This window comes from Pipistrellus hanaki (genome assembly GCF_964339955.1).
Source record: "Pipistrellus hanaki genome assembly, chromosome: 1".
Classification (NCBI taxonomy): Eukaryota; Metazoa; Chordata; class Mammalia; order Chiroptera; family Vespertilionidae; genus Pipistrellus; species Pipistrellus hanaki.
The window spans coordinates 89,664,451-89,690,665 of record NC_140503.1 but is presented as its reverse complement, the minus strand read 5'-3'; the positions used below and the strand labels follow the sequence as shown (position 1 = coordinate 89,690,665).

Genomic DNA, 26,215 nt, shown 5'->3' with positions numbered 1-26,215 from the left:
CAAAGGACTTGTGTGCATGCATGTGAGCCTAACCAGTGATTGTGGACAACTGGTTAGGGGGTGGGCATGCATGAGGAGGGATTTGGGATGAGAATGGGGGGATGAGAACAATTATGTAATACCATAATCAATAAAGAAATAAAATTAAAAAAAGAGTTGTCAGCAAGCCAAAATTGGTTTGACTCAGTGGATAGAGCGTTGGCCTGTGGATTGAAGGGTCCCAGGTTCGATTCCGGTCAAGGGCAAGTACCTTGGTTGCAGGCACATCCCCGGTGGGGAAGGGGGCCGGGGGTGTAGGAGGCAGCTGGTCGATGTTTCTAGCTCTCTATCCTTCTCCCTTCCTCTCTGTAAAAAATCAATAAAATATAGATTTTTTTAAAAAGAGTTGTCAGCAAAGCATTGGCCTAAGGAGGTGTTTCCTATACTCAATGGAGAAGACATGCCCTGAGGACCCCAGAACAAGGTTTAAATGAAACGGCAGTAATGCCTGCTTCCTCAATGGCTTGTTCTTCTTGGTCTCCCTTTCTCAGTACCTCTTACCTTCCAGTGCATCCCATTAATAAGAGCAAAAGTGCCTGCCCCACACCACTTCAGTCAGTAGGGCAACTGCCAGTATCAGCCTGTGGCTTATTGGTGGGCATACCCTGTTGGACTAGCCCAACTTCACAGGTGATTCAGCAGGATGGCACTAGAAGCCAATGATAGACCTCTCCAGGGTGAGTTAACAGGTGCAGGTAGCTTGGAAGACGTAGGGACAAAAAGAGCCCCTGAAGACACCACACCCATGTAACATTTTGGCAAACAGAAAGGACACATAGAAAGAAAAAAAAAATAGGAAGAGGGCTCCCTGCCTCAAGGAGGCCTGATTGCTTTCTGCCCTCCTCCAGGCCCCCACCTCTCTAGGCTCCACCTACACCCTGTGTCACAAACCCACCTTAAGGGCAATCTCAGAGTATGGTCATCAATGCAGGTCTCCTCTGAGGGGGATTCATTTGTCAGGAATGTTCACAAAGGTTTTAAAATACAGGGTTAAAATCATGCCACTTCTCTCCGCGGGTTAGAAAGGGGCTGTCCTACTCAGATATTCACAGCTGCAAGGGCCTTTCCTTCTCAGAGACACAGAGTGCCCAGCTGCATTTGATGAGAGTGACAACAAAACATTTCCTTGAGCCCCCTGGCCAGGAGAAATGCATGCATGGCTCAACTTAGGTCCCACAGGACCAGTTGGGGCTCTTGGTGCCCCTCCAGGGTTGTCTTATGTAGAAGAGTCCCACAGGCTCTGATTCTAAAATGTGTGAGAAGTGAGAGAGCCTGTAAATCCAGACTTGGCCTGTTCTGCTCTAGACACACTTAATACCCACCAATCAATAAGACCTATGGAAGCCTTTTAGGGTTTGCAGAGTGTTATAATGCTCACAAATTCTCCCATACTCACACTGCCCCCACTCTAAAACGTCTGGGTCTCCTTGGTACTCAGCAAGTTCTGGCTCAGAAGTTCAAGTCACCATAAGTGGAATGGACCAGCAATGAACCTGAGTGAGATGATCTAAGTTTTAATCGATCATTAGGAGACAATAAACCATTCAATTTCCTTAGATAAATTAAACAATTGCTAAAAAAAAAAAAAAAAAAAAAAACAAACAAAAAACCCAGCTCTCAAATTCTATCACTCTAAAAATTGACTAAATCTAGCATTCTACAATGTATTTTAGAGAGATTGAGAAAGCCCTGAAGAGTGAAATACAAGTAAATAAAACTGTCCTAGTTAAGAAAGAGAATAAATGGCCAAATTAGCAAGTTTTAGAGAGTTTTTAGTATTAGCATGAGTGGTAAGAGGTGTAGATACCTAAGAAAGTCAAGGACCTTAGCAAAGAGTTTTAGATAAATTAAAGAGTAATATATTTAAATATCTGTAGTTAACTCAGATCGATAGTGTAGAGACATCCTTTATCCTATGTAATAAAAGCCTAATATGCTAAGTTTTCGGTCATCCAGTTGGCCATTCAACCAAAGTGTAATATGCAATATTATGCTAAGGCCACTCAACTGCTCACTATGATGTGCACTGACCACCAGGGAGCATCAATCGACCAGTTGGTATGACATGCACTGACCACCAGGGGGCAGATGCTCTGACCAGTAGGTTAGCTTGCTGCTTGAGTCCAGCCAATCAGGACTGTGTGAGACAGTCCAGACACGCCCTGGAACCCCCCTTCTCCCATCCCCTCGTCCCTCAACCTGGCCTGGGCCCTCTCACAATCAGTTTCTGCCCTATCTCGCAGGCCAAGGGACCCCACTAGTGCACAAATTCATGCACTGGTCCTCTAGTATTAATATTTTTAAAAGTATCTTAGGGAACTACTTAATAAATGGCTCAGCCAGTTTTAAAAAATGTTGTTAGGATGAGAAAAAAATTTAGTGAAAGTTTAAAAGTTGGAGAATTTCCTGGTTAGTTAAGATATAGAGTGGAAACATCATTCTCCATGAAAATGTGATTCCAAAGGAAGTCTAAGATCTGTACACACATTTCAGTGAAATCACAGGTAGCAATATCCATTGATGCTGCAACTGATCTATCCACAAATTAAATAAGGAAGTTCAAAATATATATAAGATATATACATGCAAGAGGGTTTTTCTTTGAGCTAAAGTAGTACAAACAAGAGAAAGGTCATTGGCCAATGTTCAGAGGAGACCAAAGCTGGCATATTGGAAGAAATTCCTTCCCAGGTCATTTTCTCCTCCAAACAGAGGAAACGGGTCAGTTTCTAGCCAAGGGCAAGGGCCTCATCCTCATTGTGGCCATGTGTTGGTCTCATGCTGGATAAGATGTTCTCTGCCATTCTATGAGCTCTTGGACATTAAGGGGCAAGAATTTTTTTTAAAAAAATAATCAAGCACCACCTTGTATAGTCAATTTTCTAAAGTTCTAATTGAATATCTTTTATGTTGGAGGACAAGAAAGTCAGTGTATTAGGGATCACACTACAGAATGTTAGCATGATTTTATTCTCAGAAATAATGAGAAGTGTGTATGACAAGTCTACACAAGATGCTTATTGTAGCACTTTTGTTTTGTAAAAAAAAAAAAAAAAAAAAAGTCTACACACCAAATGTCAGGATGGAAACTATGTTCTGGGGCATATCCATCCATAATATAGAATACTATGCAATTGTTAAAAAAAAAAAAAAAAAAAGTCCAACCTCTGTATTGAACTGGAAAAATCTCTAAAATACATTATTACATTAAAAAAAACTTATACATTAAGATATATAATGAATTTTTTAAATCTCACAATAGGAAATTGTGATATATGTATATAACAAATGCATAAAAACAAAAACAAAGATCTGGAAAACTCAGAAGAGCAGCTGCTTCTGGGAAGGAACTTAATAAGATATGAGGTTTGAGGAGTATTTCAACTGCTTTATGAAAATGTTTTCAACTAGAATATATTGTGCCACATATGAAAAAATGGCTGAGATTAAGGACTCTAAGGCAAGATTCACTTTTTTCAAATGTCAGCTTCACTATTCAGTAACTTAACCACTTTAGTCTCTTTAAACTTCAGTTTCCTCAGCTATAAAATGAGGAAAATAATAGATCATAACTTACAGAATTGTTATGTATATATTGTGCTTAACAGAAATTAAATGCTCAATGCTCTATAAGTGATTGCTATTATTATTGTTATTACTACCATTTCTAATATTGGACTTAATTAACTCAGTATAATAAAGGGAGTGCACCAACAGTGATTAGACCCTCATTCCACTATTGGAAATGCACAATTGAGAGATAAATTCCCATTTCTGATGTCACAGTCTGGAGATGAATGACTCTTGGACAAATAGATTTCCTCTAAATCAGAACTGAAAGATGTGAGAGGGGATGAAGGAGGCCTGTAAAACACAAAGAATGTGGAACCCCAAGTCAAGGAGTCAGGCCACTGTGATGCATATCTGGAATGTTCAAATGAAATTACGAAACCCAAGTCAACCCTGAATTTTTTTCTGATAAGACCAACCAAAGGATCCCAAATCATAAACACCAAGAATGAATATATCATGACCCAATAGGTGTTCACTTCCCAAGTCCTCCAGCCTGCTCCATCTTGGGGAAGAATGAGAGTAGGAATGGATGGGAGATAGGCCCCATTTCTTTTTGAAGAACCTAGTGTGCTTAATTGGATTGAATAAATTAATTCCTAATAATTCAATCTAGTTCAGAAGCTATTATGTAACAAAATCATTTAATATGTGATATTCCACAGACACACATACATGACCACATCTTTTCAAGCTATCAATTACAGCCAATTGAAACCAAAAATTCATAATTAGTCCTTGACACAAGTTGAGTAATTTCAAGGCAATTTAGAGATGTAATATACAGTTTGATTATTTATTAAACAAACTTCTAGTTGTTCTTTTAAAAAGAAAGAGAAAAAAGGTTTCTATGTGGCAGCACTCTCCTTAGAAGCTCCTGCACTTTAGATTTTTTTGAAAGTCTCCAGATATATCCTGTAGACTGCCAGGGGCCAGGGGCTTACTAAAATCAAGTGTTAAGTGCTAGAAGAGGTTTAAACTAACTACTTATTAACTAAATTGTTAACACGGGATAAGATCTCATTTAGAAGGTAGTACTTCTACTATTTGAGTACAAACAAGGAAATGCTATAATACCTTCGTCATATTTGCTCTCTGAGAAAACAATAAGTGAATATGAGTTTACTAATAGATTCAAGTTTCTGAGCAATGGCAGAGTTTTTTTTATTTATTTATTTTTTAATATTCAATTGGTTAGGCCCTGGCCAGTGTGGCTCAGTTGGTTGGTCATCATACTGTGCACCAAGAGGTTGCTGGTTTGATTCCCTGTTGGGCATATACCTGGGTTGCAGGCTCAATCCCCAGTGGGGGAGAGGGGTCTTACAGGAGGCAGCCAATTGATTTATCTCTTACATGGATGTTTTTCTCTGTCCCTCTCCCTTCCTCTCTCTAAAACATCAATTAAGATATTTGTTTTAAATAACATTCAATGTGTTCAGTCCCAAGGAGAATTTCTAATAACAAAGGATGTCACCTGTTTTGTATTTTGTATGTAGTATAATGAGTTTTCAAAGAGTAAGAGGCTTGAGGACCATTTAACTAAACTTTTCAGAAGAGTTCAATGTATACAAACTGCTCATTAACAAGACCAGAATATCCCTTGAGGTGAAATTTGGATTTTTGAAATGTGATTTTTATTATATTTGGAGCCAAAACACACTAGGAATACATATCATATTATGATAGAGAGCTGATATTTGAAATTCAATTATGTCAGGTATTTGAATCTCAATAGTTCATGGGTAGTACATTATTCAAGAAAATAGCAAATGAATAAAATGATGGCAATTTGAAATTGTGTTATAATATTATCAGAATAAGATATCTGAGGAACGTTTTACTCTGAGAGTCTCTATGGAAGATTATTTGAATATAAGTAATTCTAGAGACAATCTTTAAAGAAAGCATAAACCTATGATGTAATTTCTATTCAGTGTTGATGTTTATCAAAGATCCTTTTATGTAACAACTGGTGGCCTGGTGCACAAAATTTGTGCACATTAAAAGGGCATTAATTAGAGGAAATATTTAATATTGCTATGCCCTTTCTCTATAATAGAAGTGTGTGTCAAAGGTGAAAGAAAATTATTAAAATGTATATTACTTCTCCTGTCAGAGTCTGGGGCATGCCGTGGAACCCAGAGTCAAGTCCCCGCCCACCTGTGCTCACCTCGAGAAAGACCCAGACCCAACTGGCCCCACCCCCATTAAGCCCTGCCAGGTGGGGGCACAGCCTCAGGTCCCCTGGCCTGGTGCCAGGTGGGGGGTGCAGCCTCAGGTCCCCCAGTGCACCCTCAGGTCCTGCAGCCCAGCGCCAGAGTGGGGGACAAACCTTGAGGTCCCCCATCAAGCCCCACTGGGTGGGGGCATGGCCTAAGTTCCCCAGTCAAGCCCTGCTGGGCAGGGGGCACAGCCTCAGGTCCCCCACCCTGGCCCGGCTCCATGCAGCCTCAGGTCCCTGCTGATCGCTGGATATGGGAACCTCACCTCCACTGTGGGTACAGCCATCTTGTGACAGCATGATGGTTAATTTTCATATTACCTCTTTATTATATAGGATGTACCAGGCACTCAAGAAATATGGCCAGGAAGTTTTCTCAAGTAGTCTGTGTTTCATAATGGAAAACAAGACAAGCAGACATGATAGATTATAATAACAGAGAGATGAATAATATCCAGTGGACACAGAGAACCTGCCACTGCCTTGAGCACAGGGAGGGATGCCAAAATTATAACAACTATTCAGAAACATATAATACTAGTGGCCCGGTGCATGAAATTCATGCACGGGATGGGGGGGCATCCCTCAGCCCGGTCTGCACCCTCTCCTATCTGAGATCCCTCTTACAATCTGGGGCTGCTAGCTCCTAACCGTTCACTTGTCTGCCTGCCTAATTGCCCCTAACCACTTTGCCTGCTGGCCTGCTCTCCCCCAACTTCCCCCCTCACCAGCCTGATCACCCCCGACTGCCCCCCTGCCAACCTGCTCACCCCCAACAGCCCCCCAGCCAGCCTAATCAACCACAACTGCATCCCATCCTGGCCTGATCACTCACAACTTCCCTCCCCTCTTAGCCCCTAAACGCCTCTACCTCAGCACCATGGTTTTCTCCAAAAGAACATCAGGAAGGTCTCCTGGAAGGTCTCCCAGCCTAATTAGCATATTACCCTTTTATTAGCATAGATAGAGGCATGGTGCACGCATTGGGGCTGGCTGGTTTGCCCCGAAAGGTGTTCCAGATCAAGATGGGGGTTCCCTTGGGGGACAGGGCAGCCTGGGCGAGGGGCCTGTGGTGATTTGCAGGTGAGCCACTCCCTCGTTGGGGTGGGGGTCCGCACTTGGGATGGTGCTGGCCTGGGCAAGGGGCTGGGGCAGTTTGCAGGCCAGCACCACCCCCATGGGATGAGGGTCCCCACTGCGGGGGGCACGGCCAGCCTGGGGGAGGGGCTGAGGGCTGTTTTCAGGCTGGCCACATCCCTTTCAGGGTGGGGGTCCCCACTGAAGTGCTTGTTCACCCTGAGTGAGAGGCTGATGGCTGTTTACAGGCTGCCAAACTGGTCAGGGCAATAACCACTTTTTTAAATAACTAAATAATATATCAGCATCTTAGCACCTTGGAGGCAGAAGAGAAATTAAAAATGACACTTATATCAAAAGATATTTACTTAAATATCACTTGAAAAGGGGAAGTTCAGAGGCAGAAAATTCAGAAGCACAAAGAGAAGGAAAGTTCAAGTTTACTGGTAACAAGATGCAAAAGAGATGCCAATATATGCAAATGGAAGGCAAAATGGTCTTAAAAGGATGCACCATAATAAAATGGAATATAATGACCAGAAATAAAAGGCCTTTTATTGGAAAACAAAAAGGAAAAAAAGAAAGGAAGAGGGTAGGGAAGGTGGGAGGGATGAAATTTTACAAACATAGTAAGAGGGCACCATTGGGTACTGCACTCATTTAGGAAACATGGGCACTGCTTAAAAGTGCCATAACCAAAAAAAAAAGGGGGGGGGGAGGGGCGGGGGGAAGGGCCCTATGGCCAGGAACCAAACATGGACGCAAATCCATTCCGTCTTTTCCTGCCAAGCTGTGACTACTGCCTACAACAGCCCAAGAAGGTACTTTATTCCCAATAGTCCACCCAGGGTGGGTGACTTTTTCTAATTCACATGCCAACTAGCTCTGGCCTAGTATAGATATTGAATGAAAATAAGTAAATAAAAATAGACATAACTGCATTTATTGACAGTAAACTCTCAGGTTACCAGAGTGATATCACTGACCTAAAACGAACTAAAAACTAAAACAGTTTCAGGCTGTGATTAGAAATATTTAAAATCTAGAATAATTGAGGTGGGCATCCCATTCTTTGTCACTTTAGTACCTATAGCATTTTGCTCATTTCAAAGGTGTATGAACCAAATGGAAAAGATGTAGTCAGAAAAGATGACATCTGAGAAAGAGTTTGAAGCTACAAGGGGTGTGAGGCCTGGACAAGATAAAGTTGATGTGAGTGTGTGTGTGTGTGTGTGTGTGTGTGTGTGTGTGTAGACCATGACAGCTATCTTTAAATTAATCTCCAGTAGCCCAGCCAGCATGGCTCAGTGGTTGAGCATCGACCTATGAACCAGTTCAATTCCTGGTCAGGGCACATTCCCAAGTTGCAGGCTCAGATTCAATTTCATTATCAACGTTATATGTATAAGATGATCTGGAGAGTTGTCCTTTTTCCTTTTTGTAAAAAAACAAAAAACAAAAAAAAACAAACATACAAAACAAAACAAATAAACAACAAAAATAACCATCAATGCAAAGTAGTGCTTATTAGTTCTTTGAACATTTTGTAGTCTTGACTGTGTCTGGCATTTTTTAGCAAGGGAAGGGAGAAAGTATAGATTATTAACTGGATTCACTTCTTTTGTGGCTATAGACTTTTGTTTCATCATTTTTTATAATTAATATTTTTCTAAGAAATTGTCCAATTTCTTTAGGTTTCCAAACATTGTCAGTTTGATAGGTTTTTAAATCTCCATCTGTAGTTTATCTTTTCTTTCTTCCATGCCTTCCCTCCTCCTGTCCTTAGTCTCTCTTTCCAGAGACTGCTTTATCACTCTTTTCAAGGAACTAGCTTTTAGTTTGGTTGATTTTCTATATTCTTACTTTGTTTTCTAGCTCATTAACTACTACCCTTATCTTTATGATTTCCTTCCTTCTGCTTTCTGCTTGCTCTCTGGTTGTTTTTTAGTGTATTGTGTTGAGGACTTGGCTCATGAGTTTTCAGTTTTTGTCATTGTCTGCTATATGCAATTACTACTATAAATATTCATTTAAAGTGTCATCTAGGATGCATTCAACAGGAGTTTTTGCCTGTTTCACTTTCATTATTTTAAATATATATTATTCTTTCTCTTTTCCTTATAGTTTATTATTTTTTTATGGAGAATCTCAAGCATATGCAAAAGTAAACATGCCTGGCATTGATTTCTTCTGTGATATTCTTAGTTCAACATGCAATGTTCTAATATATGCTTTTGGTTAATAATGTTCCCTGATTATTTTTATTCTAGAAACCCTCGTGTATGTCTTCTCCTTAAAGACAAAAGGTATACCTTACACAACCTTGTTTCATACACAGTTAGTGCTCAACAAAATCTGGCTGAATTAGTTTTTAAAAATCTATATGACCATATTAAAAGCAGCCCATTTTGTCAAAATGCAACTTTACCTCCATGGAGAGTTCAAAACAACGTTAAAGATACAAGTAGCATTTTTACCACCACAGTTTCCACATTTGAAGCTGCGCAACAGTTCAGGATAGTTGAACAAACACCGTTTGAGGAGCTATAAATAAAGCGCTGCCTATGGAATGCCAGTCCCACTTTTTCCTCTTTGCCTGCCACTGCTCCCGGTCCTCCCGCTTCCTTTCCAAAGAGCTCAGTGTGTGTGCTCCCAGAGCCTATGCCATCCAAGCCGCATCGGCCGCACCGCCGAGCCCAAGAAAAGCACCGCTGCGCTTCCACAGGAGAAATGAGTTGTTGCCACACAAGGAAAAGGTTCCATCACTTTCAGGCTCCACCACCACTGACTGGCTCAACTGTTTCTAAGAATAGCTGAACTGTGCGGGGGCGGGAGGGCGAGGGGGGAATACTGGCACCAGACACTGGTCTTTAATTGTCTCCAGGTTTTAAAATAGAAACAAGCTGAAGCGGAAGTGCCTGGAAGCCCTCTCCAGGCCTCACTCACTGTGGACCTGGGGACGCTGACTCAGGCGTGCAGACCTTGCGTGATGGCATCACCACGCAGCCTGTTTCCAGGGCTGGATGGACACTCCCGAAGCCCGGGCCCAGAGCCCGGGGCAGGTCTGCCAGGGCCCACGCCTCAGCCTCAGGATTCTCAGAGGCTCGCTGGGCCTCTCCAAGAGAGGGCTTAGGGGATGTGAGGGATTTCCCCTCCCCAGAGTTAAAGTTATTTGCCAAATGCTTTTTTTCCCCATTCACTTTCATGATTTTAAATTTAGCGTATTGGTTCCTAAATCAGATTTTGCACATAGTTCCCTGTCCAAAAAAAAAAAGCCTATCTACCAGGGAAGCCTCTCAGCCTAAGGCATGTGTGCAGTGGAAGCCTTCCATTTGTGGATTGTGTAGCCCTCCACATGGGTACAAGAGAAGAACACTTATAGTGCCAGCAGGCACAAATTGTGGTTTATTTATAATGAGAATGCAACATTAGTGTGAACACTAGGTTTCCTATGAGAAACAAATTCCCAAACTTTGGAGATTGCTTCTAAATTAAAAGTTCTCTCTTGCATAAAAGTTGAAAGAATCCAATACTAGTCTCCATTCATTCAAATATCTCTTGCTTATGAGTTAATCATTTAGTTTTAAAAAAAAAATAGTTTTTTTCCCTGCAAAATTCAAAGTATATATGAAATTATTCTTAGCTGGAAGCATGAAATAAACTGGCATTCAAGCTTCTCTCACCCCAATTCCTAGTCAAACACTGTATATAAGAGAGGTTGCTGAGGCTGGGGCTCCCAGGAACCCAATGCCAGTTTTAGATGGGATCATTTCAGCTTTACTCCTTCCAAAGTAGTCAACTGTTAATTGTTGATCCATTAAGAACAAGAAGGGAAGGGAAGGGAAGGGGAGGGGAGGGGAGGGGAGGGGAGGGGAGGAGAGGGGAGGGGAAGGGAAGGGAGGGGGGGGAGGGGAAGGGAGGGGAGGGGGGGGAGGGGATGGGGGGAAGGGAGGGGAGGGGATGGGGAGGGGAAAAAGAAAAGAAGAGAAAACTGACTTATTTTCTTTCATATGCATACTGTTCTCTGCTGTCTGGTTGGAGATACCCAATTCAAAATAATGGAACATGATAATATGATTATCAAGGCCTTCGTGGCCCCAAACAATAATAACACATTCTTTTTAACCCAAACTCTAGTTTAAGACCTCTGTTGTGTTTAGGCAAATTGAGATTATTCTGTTAGAGAAACATATGAAACCAAAGAAATTTAGCACCCAAAGGAGACAGACATGAGATGAAGCACTTAAACTGTAGGTCTCCCAGAGACCCTGTCTTTGGTTACAGTCAGCAGTACATGCAGAAATGTATTATCAGCTTATCTCCACAGCTCACCTGTTTCTTAATATCTAATTGATCCCTAATATTAACCACTACCCATTACTTGAAACTTCTCTTGCCCATATTTGCCATCAAGGCTTAAATCTCAGGAAACCAGCTCAACTCACCTCCCAGACCCTAAACTTGCCTATATTCTCCACTCTGACACCTCAGAAAGACTAACAACAAGCAAGTTAAAAATAAAATTCCATTTTTAAATACTAACAAATAATTTTAAAACAAAATTTTAATTATAATTTATATTCAGAGAAATTAAACATGGAATTATCATATGTTTAAGTAATTCCACCTCTGCGTATATAAACATAAAATTGAAAAGTTGACTCAAACAGATATTTGTACACCAATGTTATTGAAAGCACTATTCACAATAGATAGAAGATGGAAATAAACATTAGTAGATGAGTAGATAAACAAAAGGCCTTGTACACATACAATGGAATATTATTCAGCCTTTAAAGGGGATGAAATTATAATACATGCTGCAATATGAATGAACCTTGAACACGTTGTACTAATTGAAATAAGCCAGACACTAAAAGACAAATATTGTGTGATTCCACTTATATGAGGTACCCAGAATAGTGAAATTCATAGAGACAGAAAGCAAAATGGTAGTTTCTAGAGACTGAGGGGCAAGATTTAGAAATTATTGTTTAATGGGTACAGACCCATTTTCTATTTAGATTCATTAAAAAGTTTTGGAGCTAGATAGTGGTGATGGTTATAGAATGTGAATATACTTTACACCACTGAACTGTACATTTAAAAATGGTTAAAATGGCCCTGGCCATTGTTGCTCAGCGTGTTGGCCTGTGCACCAAAGGGCCATGGAATCAATTTCTGGTCAAGGGCACATACTTGGATTTCAGGTTCACTTCCCACCTCCAGTCTGAGGGCATGTGGGAGGCTACCAGTTGATGTTTCCAGTCTCAGTCTTTCTCTCTCTCTCTCCCTCCCTCCTTTTCTACCTCGCTCCCTCCCTCCCTCCTCTTTTCTATTCTCTCTGAAAAGCAATAGAAAAAATATCCTCCGGTAAAGATTAACCAAAAAAATGGTTAAAACGGTAAGTTTTATGTTATGTATATATTATAACAATAAAAATATTATTTACTATGTCACCAAATATCTAGAAATAAAATTAATGAAAGATGTGCAAAGTCCTCTACAAAACATTGCTCAGAGAATTTTATTTGTTGTTGTATTTTAAAAAAAAAAAAAAAAAAACTTCACCAGAGGATATTTTTCCCCCATTGATTTCTAAAGAGAGTAGAAGGGAGGGAGGGAGGGAGAAAAAGAAACATTGATATGAGAGAGACGCATCAATTGGTTGCCTCCCACAACTGAAGTGCATATCCTTGACTGGGAATCAAACACTAGACCCTTCAGTCTGCAGGCTGATGCTCTAATCATCAAGCCAAACTGGCCAGGGCTTCTCAGGGAATTTTTAAAACACCTAAATAAATAGAATTACCACATTGTGAATAGAAAGACCGGATATAATTAATATATCAAGTCTGCCAAGTTGATCTGTAGGTTCAAAGCAATCTGTCACAGCCCTGCAGAATTTGTTAAATAAACAAGTTAAATATAAAGTTTATATGAAATGCAAAAGATTTAAATAATTAAAACAATCTTAGAGAAGGAGGAGAAAAATGACGACGAATAGGAGAAAAAGGAGAAGGAGGAGGTTTACCCTACCATATTTCAACATACACTATAAAGCTATAGTGATTAAAAATGTGTGGTACTGGCATAAACATAAGAATAGACAAATAGGTTAATCAAACAGAATCAAAAGTCCAAAAATAGACCCACATACATGATCACTTGATTTTCAACATAAAATTCAGTAATGGAAAGAAAATTCTTTGCAATATAGTGTGGAGCAACTGAATATCTTTTTTACCTCACAATATACGCACATACAAATAAAATTCTGAGTAGATATGAGTTAAGTGTGAATATTAACATTGTAAAGCTTTGAGAGGAAATCATAGAATAATGTCTTTGGGAACTATGACAGAAATTTTTGGCTAAAACACAAAAAAATACTACAATAATTATGTAAAAGAATATGATAAAATAGATCATCAAAATTTAAAACTTTTCCTCATCAAAAGCATCATTTGGAAGAAAACATTCACAATACATATATTTAACAAAAGATTTTTATGAAAAATACATAAATAATTTTTATAAACCAACAATAAAAAAAAGATAATCATAAAATATTTAAGAATGGCCAATAAGTATATAAAAAGGAATACAATGTCATTACTCATCGGAAAATTTAAATTAAACCATAGAGGATATCAAAAGACGCCCCCACAAATGACAAAATTAAAAAGAGAGGTAATATCAAGTTTTGATGAGAACATAGAGGAGCTGGAGCTTTTGTGCATTGATATTGAGAGTGTAAAATAGTATAATCAGTTTGGCAAACTGATTAGCAGTTGTTAATAAAGTGAAACTTATACTCATATTATGATTTAGCAATTTCATTCTTAAATATAGCCCAAAGATAAATTAGTCAGTATGTCCACAAAAAAAAACTTGCTCAGAAATGTTCGTAGCAGCTTTATTCATAAAGACAAAGCACAGTAAGTACATAAATGACTGTCAACAGCAGGATAACTGGTTGTGATATAGTCATAGAAAAGAATACTACTGAGCAATAAGAATCTCAGGAATAACCTCAGATGCATTATGATAAATTTAAAAAGCCAGCATTAAAGGTAACAGATGTATGATTAATATGACACTTTTGAAAAACTATTTACAATAGAAGGCATAGTGTACAATTCCTTTTCTCAAAGTTGTAAAACAGACCAAGCTAATCTATGGTGAAAGAAATCAGAATAGTGATTAAATTGGGGTGGTGATATTAAATAAAAAAGGGAACTTTCTGACAGAAAGATTCTAAATCTCAATGTGTGTGGTGGTGACATCTATATATGGCATATAATGTCATTGAGCTTTATATTTTAGATTTGTTTGCATTGTTATATTTAAATTTGCCTCAGTTAAATGTTGTAAAAAAAATGTTTTATACTGGTGATCAGATGATTGTGAAGAGTATTCTCAAGCATTCTTTCCTGTTCTCCCACAACTGAAATTTAACCAACACTTGAACACTTAAATTTCCAAGCTTTTGAGTTTTAAGCTTCCTCTCTGGTAGAAAATTAGGTACCTAAAAAGCTTTTTAATTCTGTCAAATATTAAGAACAGAAGCCAAAGCTACTGATTGCTGCTGACTAACCTGTTCACTTATTACTAAAAACAGCCTGGGGCTGGGGCCTGGGCTTTCAGGGCCCTCTCACAGAGCTTTTGTTCATCTCAGTTAAATAATAACCCAAGATCAGTATGTGACTCAGTCAAAGCACTGGTAATCCATTAGGTATATGTTTGCTTCTTGGGTTAGCGGCACAAGAAAAATGCTACATTAGTTAAGTTTTTAAAAACAGCTCAAAACTTCTGTAAAAGGTATATTAATTATGTTCTAGTTTTAGAAAAAAAATATTTTAAATCCTCTAGGTTAAAAAAATACTTCATTGTTAGCAAAATCTAGAAAAGTATATGGTAAGATAGCATTAGCTATCAAGTTAGTTATTAAATAGACAACTTCCTTTCACCCTCTCAATTCATAGCCCTCATGGGAGAATTTATTAACTAGGTGTTCAGTTCACATTAATTAAGCTTAACTGCCGTTGGCCAGTTAACAGCTAATCTATCTATTGAAAATCTATTTACTTCTAGATTGATATCTATGTATATCTATATATACAATTATTGTCAGGTTTTTTCCTTATTTTAATATTTCTATTGCTTCCATCAGACTGCATTACAAGTATGGGTAAATAGCTGGTGATATAGCATTTCCATTCATGTGTGCAGTCCCACGTTGAAGAAAATGGAAATGAAACTGCAGTATCAGCCTTGTCCATTGAACACTCCCCTTGAGCAGTGGAAGTTTTTCACACGTCTTCTGAAGCTGAGTCTCTGGGATGCCTAACCTGAAACTGTTTGGTAAGGTCAAGTTGAATGTCCACACCAACAAAGCGAGACCCTGACAGAAAGAAATATCAACCTTTTAATCATTATTTCATGTCCAGTTGGAGTTCCCGTTTGCTTCATTATTTCTCCTTTAGCCACATCAAGCCCACACTGTGACCAAATCACTCTGGCATCTTGTGAATACACTCTACTCAAATAAGACAACTGTTTCTCCCCCTGTGCTTTCTTTAATGAGCCGTTTAATAAACAGCAGGATGGCTGGGAATGAGCTTGGGAGGAGCTGGGCTGGGACAGGGCAAGGGATGTCCTCTTTGCACTACTGACCTGCAATGGATTTGCACATCTCAAGGCGTCTCTGGGCTCCCCGCAGAGCTCTGGGACTAGTTGCTAGGACTTGACACTGCTCTGTGCAGCCACTGCTCACCCTGAAAAGCAGCCAGGCTGCATCCCAGAGGAAATGAAATGCTAGAAATTTGAGTAACAATGAGGACAAGACTGCTTCATTTAATAACTTCATACCTCTGGGTCTGGCTTAAACTCCCATAGTCCTTCGACACTGTCCCAAAGAGTCAAAGGTACGCTGTGGATGCCTTCAGAACACATTTCCGTTTATGTGGCAAGAATGAAGCTATTGCCCCTCTTTCATAGTAACTCTTAACAAGCTTCTCATTCATGATTTCTGGCTTTTTTAAACAAGGAAATAAAAGTTAAAAGGAAGAGAAAAAGAGGAGAAAGAACTCCATCAGCATATGTGGCCTAGAACAGCAAGAGCAAAGTTGGGAGAAGTCCTCAGTCCCAAAACCATAGGAAGACGGGGCCATCAGCAATCCCCCCACTGCCTTGTGGGAGAAGAGAAGATTGAGAGGTTCTACAGACCCACACCCACTCACTTCACTATCTGTAGTAAGGTTGGGAGACATTGTTCTCCTGTGGTCCCTAACTAGACACAAACTCCATCAACAATGCCTCAGTGACAATCACAAAGTCTTGAGCAGGGTAACGTTGGGTCCAGATTGCTCACCCATTTTACTTCCATCTTCTACAGAATACTGGCTTTTAAAGGAACAAGGGAGTTTTTATTGTATTTATCTCGACCCATCATATGCTTTTTTCCCTCTGAGGTGGCTGGTCGGGGACATCACCACATCCTTCTCTCGTTCCTCCTACAGGATGTGCCTCTCCTGATAGAGAAAACAGGATATGGATAACATCTAATCATTGTCTCTACACAGTCTGTGGAAGTGGGTCAGTGGAGTTTCCTGGAGTCAATGATATGGATACTGAATCTGGAAGCTAAAGGGCCTGTATCATCCCAGCAATAGTCACCTAGTTTGTATGACAAGGACAGAAATCGTAAGTACACCTTCTTTAAGGGATCAGTGGGCTTTCCTCAGAGTCTGCCCAGCTTGTAAGGACAAGCCTCACTGGGGCAGTGTTTGTGTAAACTGCAAGCCTCAGGACTTTAGAGCTAGTCCTTCCATGAGACACCAGTCACCTCCTCAGGGGAGCAGGAAAAAAGGCATCTGGATGCAGTGTCTACAGGAACATACACCGCAGTCAAAAATAATTTACCCAAAATGTCCAGTAGTGGATCTGTTCTCAATTAAAAATATACATGGAAGCCAGAAATCTTGATTTCAAACAGATAGAGCAGTGCAAAAATAACTTTTAACAATTAGGACCCAGTACATAATAAGGGATATAAAGGTTTTGTTAGAATAAATAAGTGTTAAGTATATAGTACATGTACACATATATAGCATATATACACTTTGTATATTATATATACTATGTATATGTACTAGAAAGCCTTTTTACTTAATAAAAGTATACTGTGTATCATACAAATACACAGAAGCTATAAGAAGTTTAATTATCATTCTGTCAATAATAAAATTCTAGGCTTACTTGAAAATAAAAAAAAGTCATAATGTTAAACATAACTCAAATTTTACATTTATCCAATTTAACCACCAAAAAAGTACAAATCTACTTTACACAGTAATTTCCTTAAAATATTTTCAAGATCATCATTATAAAAATGATGCTAGATCAACATTCCTATGGGAAACAGTATGGCAAATTTGTGTAGGAGGATTTGTTGTGATATCTAACAGAACCAGAGGAAAGACTGATGAGAGAGCAATACGGAAGATTATCTATTCTTTCTACAGGTTTTCTTTCAAATTCTCTTCCAGCTTGTTCATCTGGACTGTCTTGTGCTGAACAGTAAGTAAGCACTGTTTCATAGCACTTATGAGATATTATGAGATATTCACAACATGAAATAGGGACATTTTTTATCCTTTTTTTTTTCTTATCCATATCATGTGGATTCATTCCATGAAACACCACTGCTTAGTCACCTCATTGCCCCACCCCCAATGTTGTAGCCCACAGTAAGCCCTCAATTAATTTTTAAATAAATGAATATTTATAAAGAAATCTTCTGTGATCTATTCTAGTATTAGGTGTGTCCAGTAATTAAATATCTGGAGAAATGGGTTTCTTCTGTACTTTGTAGTTTAGTAGAAGATGGTGATGGAGCCTCTGGACCTTGGAAGTCATTCCTAGCATCTTGGCATCATTGATTCAGTAGTGCTGGCTCCATTGAAGTTGATTCAACCACAGTGTGACTCTCGCAGCCCCCAGGATCCTCGAGTCTACACAGACTTAGACACATTCATCACAGGGAGAACATTCTTGAGTCTTTGTGACAACTAAACCTTTATTTGTTAAAGGTTAATCCAAGGCTGAAGCAAACATACTCAATAAGGGGATTATTAAATTTTCTTATTAAGTGTAATCAGGGAACTTTGTTGTCTGGATGTCAGGTTAAAGCCATAACTGGGGGGAAAATTCCTCTGAAGACAAAAAAGCATAGAGTTATGACTATAATCATATATCAACATACTCTGTCACTTGCACTTGCAAGTTCTTTCATCTTAATGAAAAGTATCAAGTGTTGAAGGTGTGCTTTACAGCTTACACTGAGCCATAAGCCCAGAGAGCTGGTTCACTATTTCAGAAATGCCCTTTACTGATAAGTCAATAACTGGGCACTGGTTTGACAAAAGGGTAATAGGCCGTTATCTCCACGTCAGACAAGGATCCTGCCAGGACCCCCTCTCTACCACTTCTGAATCCTTCAGCTAGAGGACATGTCACAAATTCAGATAGCTTTCAGAATAAATTCCCAGTAATCACAGACAATCGAGGACCTCACAGATCATATGTCCAGACCATTTATTTTTACAAATAATGGCCTTACATCCAGAAAATGGTGAGAAATCCTCAAAATAAGGTTGGGCTCAAGTCAGAAAGTAGGTTTCTAAATGTTGGCCTACTGCAGAAAATAGGAAGGCACATGGGCATCCAATGGGGAGTAGAATTTCATCAAATGAATTTTGGGGGAGTTACAAGCATTCAATCTATGAAATTAATCAGATAAATTTTGACAAAAGTCTTAATCACATACATGTTCATTACCAAATGGCATTTAGATTTATTGTAACATGGTATTTTTTAAGGAGTGAATGTAGGGAATTCAAAGCTTCCTAGAGAACAATCTTCTAGTACTTGTTGGAACAGTAGGATGTTTTCAGGGAATGTAACAGGAAACACAAGTAAAAGTAGCTTAAACAATAAGGAAATGTATGATCTATCATGAAAAGAAGTCCAAAGATAGGGCATTTTTTAGAGATGGTATGTCAGGGTTCCGGGTCCACTGTTCTGCATTCTCTCCACATGGATCTCCTCTGGATATTTTCATTGACCTCAGGGTAGATATAAGATGGCTGGACTGTGTCAGACCTCACAACCAAAAGTGTCTAGAGAAAAAAGAGGAATCATTTATTTCTGAAATGGTCTTTAAGAAATTTGGAATTTTTTTCCTGAAGTTTCCCTGAAGCCAGCTCCCAACCCATGCGTTTGACTTCCTCTTCTATCCATTGACTAGGATGAGGTCATTTGCCCATTCCTAAATCAGTTTTTGGCAGGAATTGTGAAGTTGCTATGATTGTCTGGGCTAATCATTTGAAGTATATTGGATATTGAGTTTACCACATTAGCCATCACAATATTAAAAATGTTGATCTAAAAATTTCTCCTCTGATAATGTATCAGAAGGAAATAATTTTTAAATCTCCCAAAATGTCCATAGAGCTCTAAGATAATATTAAGCTTTTTCTAGCCATAGTACTACCCTTGGCAATGGATCTAAAGAGTTCTGCACGGGCTTGGAAATACTCTCTCCCCAACAGGCACTGCTTCATGACCACAATCTAAGACTCCAGTCCCAGAAACATGCTGTAATTAAAATTGAATATCAAGCTATTCTTAAGAAACACCATATCTGAGCCCATTATGCCTTACTATATTTTTCTTTGTGACTCTAAGAATCAAGGGCATTCCTTATCCCCCAGAGTCTTGTCCCCATACAGATCTGCACACCTACTTTGACCCAATATCACACCCCTTCCTATATCTTACAAATACTTCCACTTTGTCATCTGAAACTTCTGGTCAAGTGATAGGAAAATCCAATGTTTTTCACCTCTTCTTTAAGTGTTGACTTCATCATGCTCAAACCCGAGCCTTCATGGTCATTCTTCTCTTACACCTCTTGTCCCATTGGGCTGAGAGCTGGGCAAAATCTCTTCCTTCCTTCTCAATGCTGCTTCTAGACTACTGTGATCCCTTCTCCATGAAAGTGCCCTGCTCCTTTAAAGAGCTCAGCAGCAGGCCAGGCCTGCAGAGTGCATCAGGTATACTGTCCTCCCTGATGCACTGCAGTCATCTGCAACCCTTCATTCATTCCCTCTCACTCCTTGAAGATTTAAACTCCTGAATCACTGTCTGTCTCTTCATCCTTTTATGGTAATCCCCACCTCTAGGGAAGTATTTCTACCAATACTGTGACTTCCCATATCCTTAACCTTTTCACTGCCTGCCCCCCTTACCCCAAACTCCCCTCCCTTGCAAGCTTTATCTCACCCCCAAATGCTCTCCTCTACCTGCCAATTTGGTTCTGATTGGTCAGTTCTTATGCCAGTCAGTGTCAAAAGCTTCGCCTCCTAGGCAGCCATTGGCTCCTTACAGTTGACCCAGATTTAGTTCTGATTGGTCAGTTTCTATATCAGTCAGTGTCTCTGGGCCTATCAACGGGGACCTAATTAGAAAGGCAGGGCTGATCAGCAGCTGGGGTGGAGGCCTGGAGAGAAATAGATGCCTGGTTGCTGGCCAGACTGGGAGAGACAGAGAGAGGTGAATGCTGATCCAAAACTGCCACAGAGGCAACAAATCAGTCCCTGCTTCTCTCTTCATGCCTTTCTTTGGCCATGATCCTCAGCCCCCTCAGCAGTTAGTGCTGGGACACCATGTCTGCAGTGGAAGCAATCAGCGGTACAGCAACCCAGCCTGACTGCAGAACAAACTTTCCCTTGGTGGAGCCTTGTCGGTTACTGGTCGTTAGGACCCAGAGTTTTAATATATTAGGATTATTATTATTATTATTATTTTAAGTCTTACAGATTCTTTTAAAGAAAAGTTGCATATCAGAAGACACCATCAACAAAACAGCAAGAGTCGACACTGCATGGGAACACATACACAGAGTGGCCAGATTATTGTGACCACCCATCAGTACTTCGTTGGGCCACCTTTTGCCTTCAATACTGCAGCAATTCTTGGCATTGACTCCACAAGATGTTGAAAGGTGATGCCAGGAATCTGACACCATGCCTGATGAATAGCACTGTCCAGTTCTGAGGATTTGAAGATTGGGAACCAGCTGCTGGATGGCTCTTTTAACTTGTCCCACAAATGCTCAATTGGATTGAGATCTGGTGATTGTGGGAGCCACCTAAGCAAGGTAAAGTCTCCCTCATGTTCTTGAAACCACTGCTGCACAATACGAGTACCGTGGCATGGCACATTGTCTTGTTGGAAGAAGCCATCTCCATTGGGATACGCCATCAACATGATAGGATGAACTTGATCAGCAATGATATTTAGGTATGTTGTGCTATTCAGACATTGTTTCACATGAATTAAAGGGCCTATTCATGCAAGGAAAACATGTTCCAAACCATAATACTGTCCCCACCAGCTTGAACTCATACATTTGAGGTGCATGCTTTCATGCCGTTTCCACCAAATTCTCACTCTGCCATCTGCATGATGCAACTGAAAACATGATTCATCGGACCACATGACTTTTTTCCAATGCTGGACCTTCTACTCCTTGTGTTCCTGTGCGAACTGGAAATGTTTTATCTTGTTAACTGCAGTCAGCAAAGGTGTTCAAACAGGCCTTCAGCTTCCATATCCCATATGATGCAGTGTATGGCTAATTTGCCTACAAACCTAGGTGGTCATAATAATCTGGCTACTCAGTGTATTTGCCAATGTTACATTGGATAAGGGCCTAATCTCCAAAATTTATAGGGAACTCATACAACTTAACTAAAGGAAGATAAATAATCTAATCAAAAAATGGGCAAAGGACCTAAATAGATACTTTTCAAAAGAGGACATACAGAAAGCCAAGAGACATATGAAAATATGTTCAAAGTCACTAATCATCTGAGAGATGCAAATCAAATGACAATGAACTATCACCTCACACCTGTCAGAATGACTGATATCAATGGCTGACAAGTGTTGGCAAGGATGTGGAGAAAAGGAAACTATAGTATACCACTGGTGGGAATACAGACTGGTGTAGCCACTGTGTAAAACAGAGTTTCCTAAAGAAAAAAAAAGAAATTCCCATTTGACCCAGTAATCCACTTCTAGTAATATATCCCAAGAAACTAGAAACACCAGTCAGAAAGGATATATGTACCCCTATGTTCATAGCAGAACAATTTATAATAACTAAGATTTGGAAACAATCTGAGTACCAAACAGCAGATGAGTGAATTGGAAAACTGTGGTGCATCTATACAATGGAATACTTTGCTGCTGGGGGGGAAAAAAAAAAAAAAGGAACTATTACTATTTGCGACAACATGGAATGACCTAGAAAGCATTATGCTAAGCTACGTAAGCCAATCGGGGAAATATAAATATCACATGATCTCACTCATTTGTGGAATATAATGAACATAAATTTATGATCAAAAATAAATCCAGAGTTATAGAAGCATCAAACAGAGGGAAAATTGGGGTGGGGAGGAGGAAGAGATCAACCAAAGGACTTGTATGCATGCATATAAGCATAACTAATGGACACAGACACTAGGGGGGTAAGGACATGTGTTAGGTGGTGGAAGTGGCCAGGAGAGGTCAATGAGGGAAAAGGGAGAATATGTAATATTTTAAACATTAAAGAATTTAAGTAATTTTTTTAAGTCCAAGTAAGCAAAGATTTTCCTGCCTTACTCTCACCAAATCATTTCAAAACTACTGATCACTTTTTTAGTAAATTAAGGCTTTTATTAATTTTAAAAATAATTTTTACAAAACAATTTCTTAAAAATATGTTTTTATTGATTTTTAGAGAGAGAGATAGAGAGAGATGAAACATCAATGAGAGAGAAACATCATTAATCCACTGCCTCCTGAACACTTTTTACTGGGATTGTGACCCGGGGCATGTGCCTGATCAGGAATCCAACCCATGACCTCTTGGTTCCTAAGTCAACACTCAACCACTGAGCCACACCATCTGGGCTGCAAAACATTTTTAGTTTAATATGTAGTAAAAACTCAGTGACATTCACCTTTGGACCTCTCCTAAGTTAAGCATTACCTCATTCCTATCAGATTCTGTTTTCAGATTACATATCCTGTGACTATAGGCCATAGCACTTATTCTGAAAATTAATTGTCTGACATTGCTTTATAATCATCAGTTGCATCTATGGGAAGCACAAATTTAAGAAACATTTGAATCTTTTAATGGAGAAAATAAAACATGTTCCTAAAAGTTTCTTAGAAACTCAAATTTGTTAATTCATACCTTCAAATAATTCTTACTTTTAACATTGTTTCACAGTTCAAAGTGTATTTTTAGCCATAATAATGAACTTATTACTTAAAATATGTCCCAAGTTTCCTCATCAACTCATGTATGATTCCACAATAGAGACACTGAGTGCTTTTGTCTGATTTCTCTTCATTGCGGTTCCACAGGGAGTCCCCCTACTTCAAACATGTCTGGCTTAATGAATTTTTTTCTTACTATGACTACAATCTGCTTTGGTGTCAGATTCACTCCAGCTTTGAAAGCTTTATTGTTCTCTTTTCAGGCCTCAGACCCTTTCCATTTCTGGAGTGTTCACTAAGGACACAAAATAATTGGTCTGAGCAGATCCACAATACTGCCAGGGTATTAACCAGATTAAACATTAAAAACAACTCCTTTTTCCTTTTGATCAGTGAAGCAATGGCAGCACAATGTTTTGAAGAATATTTTTATTATCTTTAGGTCAGTTTAAAACAAACACACACCATCTTGAGAACAAGCCTCCCCAGCACTTCCCAGGTCAAGGGCAGCCAAGTCCTCATTATTTTGTTTTATACTTGAGGTCATTGCTTGGTGCCATGTTTCCATAATTTATCAAGAAACTAATCAGCTGGGAAATAATCTCCCTAGGGAAGATCTCAATGGTCTTTTCAGAGTTTGTAAATCTCAATAACTCTTCAAGGGCAATATCAGCTATATCATTTTATCACAAAAAAAAAAAAAAAAGTAAGTTGACTTCCTAAGTAAGATGCACATAGCATTTTTTCTCCATATTTTTTAAAGTAAACCATTTAAGCAGTTTTTCCCCCCATTAATCTTCATAACTACATACAGTAACTTCATTAGAGTTTTCAATTTTCCTCTAGAGTTTTGCATGTGGAGACTAGGTGAGCCTTTTGCATATCAGAGTACAGGAAGCAGAGATCACCCCTGCACTGCTACCTACATTTTCCTGCTAGAAGTAAAAATTAGTTAAGTGAAAATGATTATCATGTATATTTTCTCTCTTCCTTTTGAATGTACACAAAGTAACAACAGTGACATACCTAAAATTACAATCACCAAACAACTGCAATAAAGTTGTTCTCCACTTTCATTGGCAAATACAGCACAGAGGACATTGCATGAGAATAGGGCTGCCATCAAAGAGGAGGTGGGGCCAGGTTTCCTTCATTATTCCCTTTTAAACTTAGGTCTTCTAAAGCAATATCTAAAGGCATAATATCTACACAGTCCATAGCATTAAATTCTGCCATCCCCACCTCCCAGCTCCTCTGAAGAGGAGCTCTCTCTGCCCAGGAGGGTAGATGGAAGGCGCTCTTGGACAGGCTCTCATCTGCACACGCACTTTCTATGGATTGGCACTATGTTTCTAACATTTTAGGATCATTCCAACTTGTTAAAAGACATTGGGAATTCTGGAGAGTGTGCTGACATTCTGTGTTAGCTGTGTTGGTTGTTGGTGTGATGGTGTGGTTGTAGAGGTGAGCCTGTGGTAGCGCGCAGCTTGTATCACATGTTGTCTCCAGTTGCTGGCAGTTCTAACTGCAGCTGCCTCTAGAGTTGTAATTGAGAAGCACCAGGGCCAGAATTAAGCTGTCCTCCTGCAGAATGTCTCGCTCCTGACTACTGAGATAAAAGCTCAGCAATAGGATCCAGGGCATCCCCGTTGCTTGGAAAACATGAACGGTGAGGAGTAGAAAGTCCACCAGTAGAACCGCTAGCAAAGTGCATGTTTGGCCCTGGCCAGTGTGGCTAAGACAGCATATGCCTGCCAACCCAATGATTCCAGGTCAAGGTGCTATCTGGGCTGCAGGTTTGATCCCTGATCCTGGTTTGGGTGCCTGCAGGAGACACATCCCAATCCATGTGTTTCTTTCCCATTCGTGTTTTCCTCTCTGTCTCTCTCACCCTTCCGCCCTCCTACCTTTTCATTGTCTCTGAAAAGCAATGAAAAAAAATATCCTTGGTAAGGATTAACAAAAAAAAATGACAAAATTAAAGTGTCTGTTTGATCTATGAGCTGGAGGACCTCCTAATTCCCAGATCAACATTCTGCATACATGCTGAACACCACTCAGTTCATCTAAATCTCTAGGAACTCTGTGTTCAAGTGTAAGATGAGCTGCACAGTCATTTATGGCAGAATCAGGGCCACCGCCAGGTAATGCTGCACAGACAGGACAGATCCCTTCTGTTGATGTTTCTACATGTTCAGAAGCAACATATTTGTGAAGAGATGTCTCTGTACAGGCCATTTTTCCATGACAGGGAAAAAAGACTCTGGCTGCTCTGCAGAGAAAGTTTCCCCACCATAGTACAAATCAAATTCCACCCTTGCTAGTATGCACTGCACTGGGTGGTCAGTTGTATGCCCTGTTGTTGTACTACTTTCATAACAAGATGCACCCAGATCGTAATTGTAGCAAATTAAGCATGTATCTGCAACCTCAAATTTTCCTTTTAAACGTGCATCACAGCTGACACCCTCATGTTGGGACATCCTAATTCAGCAGATGGCACAGCAGGCTGCAGTATTCCCTGGCAGATCTTGCTGCCAACACAGGCTCCCCCTAGATGCTTTAGCTTGGATGCAGTTCCCGAGATAAGTAAGCAGGAAACCGCTCTTGTGCTGGTGGCCTAATTTATCCTAAAAATCTACATTCAGGCACTCTGGAAACTAAAAAAGGGTTGCATTAGGACATAACTCTCCCTCCTCTAGTGGCATGTGCATCTTTGTATGGATTAGGCTGGCTCTGCTGGGATCTGATGCTTGAAGGAAGTGATGGAGTGGAGAGGAGATTTAGAAATAGAACAGAATCCCAGTGATTCCCCTGAGACAGGAATGAGAGGGGACACCTTTGTTGTCATGAGACTCACATTTTTGTTTCTCTACTTGGAGCAATCTATCAGTGCTCAGAAGTTCTTCCAAGAGATTGAATCAAAGATGTCCACTGTCCTGGGAAGGCTGGAGGAAAGCT

At 39.7% G+C, this 26,215-nt stretch overlaps 1 pseudogene across 1 annotated transcript; it reads right to left on the bottom strand.

Moving 5' to 3' along the window:
• Positions 1–24,376: 24,376 nt before the first annotated feature.
• LOC311620649 (E3 ubiquitin-protein ligase KCMF1-like) lies at positions 24,377–25,737 on the bottom strand (annotated as a pseudogene). Its single transcript has 2 exons — positions 25,267–25,737; positions 24,377–24,976 (listed from the first exon to the last, which is right to left on the bottom strand). The product of its transcript is annotated as an E3 ubiquitin-protein ligase KCMF1-like (transcript).
• Positions 25,738–26,215: the final 478 nt, after the last annotated feature.